Below are 9,131 nucleotides of genomic sequence, written 5' to 3'. Positions count from 1 at the left end.
CCATATTATTGCCACTATGCTGAACATATTTAAAATAATGATCTAGTTATTTTATTTTTAAATAACAAAATTTGCAATATGTCAAACATCTTTTGCAACTATTTAAACTTGTAATGAAAACTTAGATGTCTACATAAAAATATATGAGGACTATAAAGATTTAAAAGCTTTTAAAGATTGAAAACCAATGCCCCCCATACTTTGTTTATGCCATTAATTACTAAACTGAGAATTACTCAACTTCTCAGTTCAATAAATTAATATAAATGTTAAACTTAGAATTACTCAAATTCTAAGCAATTTGCCTTCTCAACATTTCTTTCCTAATTCTGATTTTGCTGGTCCTAAAAGAATCTGAGAACTTGGCAGCACTTCACTGCATATGAAGATATTAGTCTGTACTTGAATCAAGTAGTTGAAGCATTCTTTTGATGGGTTTTATTTTTCATTGAGAAAATAAAAAATAAATTTATATTTTATTATATTGTCCTCTAATTAACATCATACTAAGTATTAAAGAAACTAGATTTTAATACTTCAATGTAAAAATTGGTCCATGTTTATATGGGCTTCTTTGACTTGCCTTCTGGTATTTAATTGAATGCAGAACATGATAGCAAGACCTGGAACTCACGTGACAATGATATTTAATACAAGTTCATTTAATACTAACATTGTTGAAAATTTTTCCTTGCTATAACATTAAGGATAATCTAATCACTTGGATTACTGGTGCTTCCGGAGTAAGATTAACAATGAGAATAACATAGTGATAGTCTTCAATAAATAGAGCTGAAAATGGAATCCATGACAGTCAATGAAAAGAGTGACTCAAAGTTCTGAGACCTCATTATACCTTGATACTAAGTAACCAGCTTTACTTAACTCACCTGAGGGGGCATGAATGTGGTATAAGAACACCTGTGAAAGTCATGCATCATCCAACACCTTCACTTCCCTATCTCAGCAACACATATTTACATCACAGCCTTTGCAAGCCACCTAAGGCTTTCCCTTTTCAATATTTACTAGTACGTAAGGCATGAGCAGTAGCTTATAAGCAGAAACAAATGGTAACTCAAAGAGGGAGAACCATCCAAAACTTGAAAATTAACCCCTGAAATAAAACAAACAGAGATACATAATCTATTAATAAAAATCAACTATTGTTTACAGTTATCTCTCATTATACTCTAAGGAGAGACTGAATGTATCTAAGCTTTTTATATCCCCCATTTCTCTCTTAAAGACTATGTGATTCTTTACCTACAGGCTAGAGAAAGGCCTACATTTATGATTTCTAAAATGAAGTGGGGATGAAAAGGATATATACCCCAAGAACTATGCAAGATAATTGAGGCATAAAGAAAAAAATTAATGTCCATTTATGCTTATTTTTATCTAAAAAGCAAGAATTAAATTTCTAATATTTAATATACAAAATATAGCACATAAATAAAGTTTATAAGTAACAAGATATATGCTGGGTTATTCCAAAATATTTTACTGGCTCACACCTATAATTCCAGCATTTTGGGAGGCCAAGGCAGGCAGATCACTTGAGCCCAGGATCTGGAGACCAACCTAGGCAAGATAGTGAAAACCTGTATTTATTGCAAAAACCTCAAATGCTTTTGCAACAGGCTAATACAAAAATTAATAAAATTATCCAAGCGTGATGGCCTGTGCCTGTAGTCTCAGCTACTTGGGAGGCTGAGGTGGGAAGAAGTGAGCAGAGATTGCACCCCTGCCCTCCAGCCTGCGTGACAGGGCAAGACTCAGCCTCAGGAAAAAAAAAAAGGTACATGATCTTCTGCAAGATTAGATAACCTTCCATGTAAACTATCACAGACGGGGGAGAACCAGCTCACATTTTATAGTGCTCCAGAGAAAAATTAATTACAGACACTTTCTAAGCATCAGTGTCAGGATAATTTTTGAATTGCTTTTTAAAAGGATAAAAGCACTTAAAATTTTTTCAACTAAAAAGTGTCATCATTCTTCATCCCATTATGCTTATTTCAGAGCATTATTCTTGCTCTGAAATCCCTTGTAATGTTTTTAAAGCGTTTCTTCCATTTCTGATCTATGCCCAATTAAATTAAAAAAAAATTATGCCAGAACTGCCATTATTATTTTGCAGAATGTTTGCAAAAGCATTCATGACAATCAGAGCCTTTCTGGATACATCTATAAAGGTGCTGGCAGAGGAAAGTGGTAAAACTCTTACTCCCCCAAAATAATGATGCGGCTCTGGTTTTCAAATTAAAAATAAGAAAGAAACATACCAATTAGGTGGCTGTTTTTCAGATCCTTGACAGGCTCTTTTTAGACGTATCCTCTTTTTTGAATACATACTCAAAAAATATTTTCAACAAATATCTATTGAACATTTTTCTACATGCTATGTATTGTGGAGGAAATGGCATGAATATGTACAAAATTTAAACTCTTCCTCCCTAGACATGAAAGATCTGATATTTTAAAGTATTTTTTATTTTTTTTTAATTTTATCCCTGGCAGGGGAATTTCTTAACTGTCATGGTCTTTCAGAAAACCGGTCAATGCCTTGGATGCCCTAAATCTACCAAGCAAAGTTCCAGCATTTATTTCCTACTTGGTTTATCCTGTTGTAACTTCTTTAATTATTACACAGATACTGAATTTAAACACATAATTGAAAGTGTTTATGATATTCAGAGACCATAAGTGTTTCATTTTATTGTCGCAAAATTTCTTGTTGGGTATCAAATAGGTATAAGCAGAAGTTAGCTCTCTGATGACTCTAAAACGAATCTGAAGTTTACAAAAACCAACACCGTGCTTACAAATTATTTTGATGCTTCCTTTTTTAGCTGAACAATATAAAAGGGAGATGGAAAAGGAAGATGAGTTCCCTTCATGGTAGAACATAGAAGCTACATGGACGGGGAAGATTGATTGCAACTCTTCATTCTACCAGATCTGAATCGACTCTGCTCTCTAGTGGGCACCCCTATCCTTTAACTTCGGGGTATGGAAAGATCAAGACAGAAGAAAATAAGAAGAAAATAAGGGGCAAGGGAACAGAAAAGAAAGAGCGGTATGCTCTATAGGAACTGGCATTTCCTTAGGAGTGGAACAAGAAAATTCAAACCCAACTACGCCCCTCCGTCCCCTAACCTCTCCCTATAGAAGCAAGCTGCCTCCTCTCAACCACTGTACTGAGATCTCTAACAATGCTGTGCTAGCTTTCCCCTGCCTTGCTCCTCTAACAGCTCTCCTCCCATCCTTGAATAATGAGAATCAGCTGACAAACTCTGGGTCTAAGAGATCTATATGCTTCATTTGTTTTTAGCATTGGACATGAAGATCCAAGGGGGTGACAATCACAGAGCATGGTAAGAAACACGTATTTATTCCTAAAGGCTTTCAGGTTGACTGTAGGGTGCATTTACATTGGATGATTTGATTTCTGGGGTGTGTGTGTGTGCATGTGAGCATGTATGTGTTGTGTAACGGTTGTATTACCACTAAAACTCTCTGGAATATAGTAAGACCAATTTAGATTTAACACTTCGGTTAGTTGGTTGATTTTATTTTATTTTTTCTCCATAAAAATAAATGATTCTTTTATTTTATAATTTCTGTTTAGGTACCATCACTGAGTGTTATTAAAAAGGGAAAAAAATGCAAGCTAAAAAGAAAAAAAAAGGGAGAAAAAGGTAATTACCAACAAATTGTTAAGAGTATATACATCTGTTTTTTTAACATTGCTTATTAGCATTTATTCCATAAGTATTTAGTGTTCACTGAGATTATAGCAATAATCTCTGGCTTCTCAGCAGACCACATTGTCACCTCCCTCAAAAAATTATATATATGTATAATATACAGTACTTATATCTATTATATATTATACTTACATATAATTTTTATATATAGGTATGTATATCTATATGCCTACATAGATATATACACACCTATATGTGTGTGTGTGTATATTTTATATATATATATATATAAAGCACATATATATCAGATGGAAACGCGTCAGTTCCTACCCTTAAAACTGTCTACATCTGTATCCAGATCAGAGCTTTCAGATTTCTCTGTTCCCTTTCATCACAATGATGATTCCTCCCCCACCTATAAATTATTCTCTACCTGTGGTCTAAGTCCCACAGTAGCCTCTCTGAAAACATCCCTTGTTTATTTATTTCTGTCTTTCCTCTCTACCACCTTTATCCCAGAAGCGGTTAAATACTGTCAAATATCTCCTGCCTTGAAAATAATTAACTTCACTCTCCTCATCTACCCACTAGCTATTGGCTCTTCTCCTCCCACCTAAGAACTGGGCTCCTTCTGAGAGTCGTCAATCCGGCCTGTCTCCTCTTGGTCAACTTCTGCTGACTTCTCAAGTCTTGCTTCTGCCTTCATCATGCCACTGACACTCCTCTCATATGTCAAATGCAGGATTTGACAATGTTCACCACTCACTTCCTTTAAAAAAATATCCTCTTCCTGTGGCTTCTGGATCAGGTTCCCAAGCTATTCTAGGTTGATTTCCCCGTGTTGACATACTTCCTTTTTTTTTTTGAGACAGAGTCACCCTGTCGCCCAGGCTGGAGTGCAATGGTGCCATCTCGGCTCACTGCAACCTCCACCTCCTGGGTTCAAGTGATTCTCCTGCCTCAGCCTCCCAAGTAGCTGGGATTACAGGTGCACGCCACCATGCCCAGCTAATTTTTTGTATCTTTAGTAGAAACGAGGTTTCATCATGTTGGTCTTGAACTCCTGACCTTGTGATCCACCCGCCTCGGCCTCCCAAAGTGCTGGGATTACAGGCGTGAGCACCGCGCTAGGCCAACACACTTCTAAGTCTCCTACTGAGCTCATCTTTTTCTAGTTGGGCGAATGGTCATCAATTATCAGGGTCACTCTCTCAGCCTCTTACTTTCCTCTTTTTCCTGTTCTCCTGACAACCTCATCCATTCTTGCCTCTTACAACCATCACTATGCTAATGAATACACCTCCCTTTTTCTCCCTTCATTTTCAGCCCATAGAATTTCAAAAATTGAAGAAACACAATGGAAAGAGGAATAAAAAATTGTATTCCTCACACCATAGGTCTGGCGCCAACTTTGAAGTTGTTTTATTTCCCCAAAACTTTGTAGCATTTATGCATCTAAACATTGCATTACAGGCTTTGGTTGTGATGATCTTGATAAAAGCAGAATTCTTTGCACAGTATATGTTTTTAAACTGGAGATTAAATTGTCAACAAACTGCTTATTATATGTTTAGTAATATGACAAGAGGTTAGATGATGTTAACTTTGAATTGAATTATTAAATGTTGAATCTGGGTAATGAGTGCATAGGGACACATTATCTAGCATGTGTTTAAATTTTCCATAATAAAAAGTTTCTTTTTAATTTCTACCCTCATAGTGCTTATGTGCTACTTTACAAAATACAGAATTCTCAATTCAAAGGAATTGAACCAAAAATTAACCTAATCCCATCACTCTTCAATGGGACTAGAGAAACTAAGTGACTTTTTCATGTTTTCTAGTTTCTTACACAAAAGTATTGATGAAAATGACAGCATATAGACTCATCTATTAAATATGAAATTTAACCAGGGATGACTGTGTATTGAGCCCTTTCCAAGGGTCAAGAGAATTGAGATGAATCATTTGTGCAAAATTTATACTACAGCCTTTGAACCAGTGAACAAGCTAGAATAATGTAGAACATTTAGGGCAGACATCTTTAAGGTTCACTATAAAAATCGCAGAGAAAGGAGCACACCACAAAAGCCTTCCACTCCTGACAACATGGAAAACATGGATCTCTGAATCAGCTTCGAGAAGGTGACAGCTTTGGGTTTTGTGCTTTGAGGACACCTCATTTAAAAATGAAGGTGCCTTGCGTGTGCACTGAACACCTTCCCAAATGTTGTCACCTTGCCTGCAGGAATTTTTTTTTTTTTTTTGAGATGGAGTCTCGCTCTGTCACCCAGGCTGGAGTGTGATGGCGCGATCTTGGCTCATCACAACCTCCTCCTCCCAGGTTCAAGCGATTCTCCTGCCTCAGCCTCCTGAGTAGGTGGGACTACAGACGTGCACCACCACGCCTGGCTAATTTTTGTATTTTTAGTAGAGACGGGGTTTCTCCATGTTGGCCAGGCTGGTCTCGAACTCCCGACCTCGGGTGATCTGCCCGCCTCGGCCTCCCAAAGTGCTGGGATTACAGGCATGAGCCACCGCACCTGGCCTCCTGCTTGAATATCTTAAACACTCCTATCAACATAGGTGCCTGTAGTGGGCTGAATGGTGGCACCCAAAAAGATGCACATCCAGTATCATCTGTCTGGGCTCTCAGTGCAATCACATGTTCTGGGCTCTCAATGCAACCACCTGTATCCTTTTAGGAAAGGGTCTGAGTTTGGGGACAGACACACAGAGGAGAGATACACATAAGAGGAGTAGGTGACATGAAGATGGATCAAGGAGAGACACAGCCACAAGCCAAGGGACAGCTGCAGCCACCAGAAGCTGGAAAAGGAAAGGATCACTTTCATCCCTAGAACCTCTGGGGAGTAAGGCTCTGCTGATACCTTAATTTCAGACTTCTGGTCTCCAGAATGTGAGGAAAGTAATTTCTGTTGTTTTAAGCTGTCTAGTGTGTGCTGATGTGTTACGGCAGCCCTGGGAAACTAATGCAGTGCTACGTTTCCTTCCTTCTGTTAAAGCTACTCAGCTATGCAACATGCTACTGGCTGCTACCTTAGAGTTGAAGAGAATTTGCATCTCTAATAACATGATGACAGACTTTAAGAGGATTCCTTCAAGAACTTATTTGCATGAAGTAAAGATTCAGTCTTCGAGTTTTCAATATTCATCACATGAGGCTATGAGAAGGTCCCTTACTCTTCACTGCATGGGCCTCAGTGTGGGAGGGGGTGTGGAGTGAGTTCTTAACATCTGCAGATAGAGCAGAGTTCACCTAAACACTTACTGATCCGTATCATGAGCAAAGTGGTGTGCTGTCACTGCTACTGTAATGGGCACGGCTGAGGACTGGTCCTATGACTTTCCGCAGCTCAGAAGGATGCTTAATGGCATTTTGAAACAGGACTGCTTCTATAATTGGCAGGAACCTGTGAAAGATAAAAATGTAGTGCTTCTTGTTCAAAAATTATCCAGAATATCAAAACAGGAGAGAATTAAGTCAAGTACCGGGCTCTTCTGAGAATGGGACCCTGTGCAACTGCAAAGATCAAATGTCCGTGAAACCAGCTGTGGTTAGACATACTCAGTTCAAGGAGAGTGTACTGTCAGGGAAAAACCTTCAGAGATGATTCTTCCAGCAAAAAAAAAAAAAAAAAAAAAAAGTGGGGAGTGGAACAAGCTTCCCCTATACCTCAGTGTGGCAGAGACCCAGGGGCAGAATACCCTGGCAGCTGGTGAAGACAGAACCTCTCAGAACAGAATGAGAGGCAACGAGCCACAGTACTTCTCCCAAACAATTAGAGACGGTGATGAGAAATAAACTGAAGCTCAGCCTGGTGATGGGTATCAGAGGAAAGCAAGAGCGCCTTAGCAACATAATTAACAAAGGCTCTAATCTGGCCTTGAGCAAGCATATGTATTAACAAGCTAAATATAGATAGATATTAGTACACAGTAATAACATCAAACATATTAATATGTATATGCTAACATATTGAAATTTATGTACATATACATGTATATCTATCTTTTAGCTATTTTCTCCTTATTATCTTTATCCCATAGCATTTAAATACTGCCAAATATTACATATTACATGTATATACTACTATTTCATATCTATTAGTATACAATACTATTTTATGTAATATATTTAATATTTTATAAAATTATATATAAGTTATCTTATACAATATATGATTGTGTATGTAATACATGTGGCTTTTTTTTGGGACAGAGTCTCGCTCTGTCATACAATATATGATTGTGTATGTAATTCATGTGGCTTTTTTTTTTGAGACAGAGTCTAGCTCTGTCATACAATATATAATTGTGTATGTAATACACGTGGCTTTTTTTTTTTTTTTTTTTTGAGACAGTCTTGCTCTGTCACCCAGGCTGGGGTGCAATGCCGTGATCTCGGCTCACTGCAACCTCCACCTCCCAGGTTCAAGCAATTCTCCTGCCTCAGCCTCCTGAGCAGCTGGGACTACAGGCGCATGCCGCCATGCCTGGCTAAATTTTTGCATTTTAGTAGAGACGGAGTTTGTGTGCCCAGGCTGGTCAGGAACTCCTGAGCTCAGGCAATCTGCCTGCCTTGGCCTCCCAAAGTGCTGGGATTACAGGCGTGACCCACTGCGTCCGGCCAATACATGTGTATTTTATACTATGGAAGGACCTCATGGGTGCACTGAAGGAAGCATTTAGACCAGTGAATTTTTTTTTAACATTTACCTTAGGTTTGGGGGTACAAGTGAAGGTTTGTTAAACAAGTAAAAACGTGTCATGGGGGTTTGTGGTACATAGTATTTCATTACCTGGGTACTAAGCCCAGTACCCAATAGTTATCTTTTCTGCTCCTCTTCCTTCTCCCACCCTCCACCCACAGGTAGACCCCAGTGTCTGTTGTTTCCTTCTTTGTTTTTTGGTTTCTCTTTTTCACAAGACACAGTTTTACTGTCACCCAGGCTAGAGTGCAGTGGCACGATCTCAGCTCACTGCAACCACCTCCCAGGTTCGAGTGATTCTTGCACTTCAGTCTCCTGAATAGCTGGGATTACAGGCATGCACCACCAGCCTGACTAATTGTTGTATTTTTAGTAGAGATGGGGTTTCACACCATGTTGGCCAGGCTGGTCTCAAACTCCTGACTTCAGGTGATCCACCCGTCTTGGCCTCCCAAAGTGCTGGGATTACAGGCGTGAACCACCATGCCAGGCTATTGTTTCCTTCTTTGTGTTTATAAGTTCTCATCATTTAGCTCCCACTTATAAGTGATAACACGCAGTAGTTGGTTTCCTGTTCTTATTTTAGTTTGCTAAGGATAATGGCCTCCGGCTCCACCCATGTTCTCTCGAAAGACATGATCTCATTGTTTATGGCTGCATGGTATTCCGTGGTGTATATATACCA

General features: G+C 38.6%; 1 long non-coding RNA gene across 1 annotated transcript in view; it reads right to left on the bottom strand.

Annotated features, from left to right (window-relative positions):
* Window positions 1–903: 903 nt before the first annotated feature.
* LOC115834156 overlaps window positions 904–9,131 on the bottom strand; it is a 47,140-nt gene continuing 38,912 nt past the window's right edge. The window contains exons 2-3 of the long non-coding RNA XR_004029210.1: window positions 7,006–7,147; window positions 904–1,117 (exon numbers count right to left, since the gene is read on the bottom strand). This is a non-coding gene — a long non-coding RNA (uncharacterized LOC115834156). The remainder of the gene's footprint in view (window positions 1,118–7,005; window positions 7,148–9,131) is intronic.

The sequence above is a fragment of the Nomascus leucogenys genome, unplaced genomic scaffold, assembly GCF_006542625.1.
Source record: "Nomascus leucogenys isolate Asia unplaced genomic scaffold, Asia_NLE_v1 000657F_136776_qpd_obj, whole genome shotgun sequence".
In the NCBI taxonomy this organism is placed as follows: domain Eukaryota; kingdom Metazoa; phylum Chordata; class Mammalia; order Primates; family Hylobatidae; genus Nomascus; species Nomascus leucogenys.
This window is presented reverse-complemented; position numbering and strand designations above follow the sequence as displayed.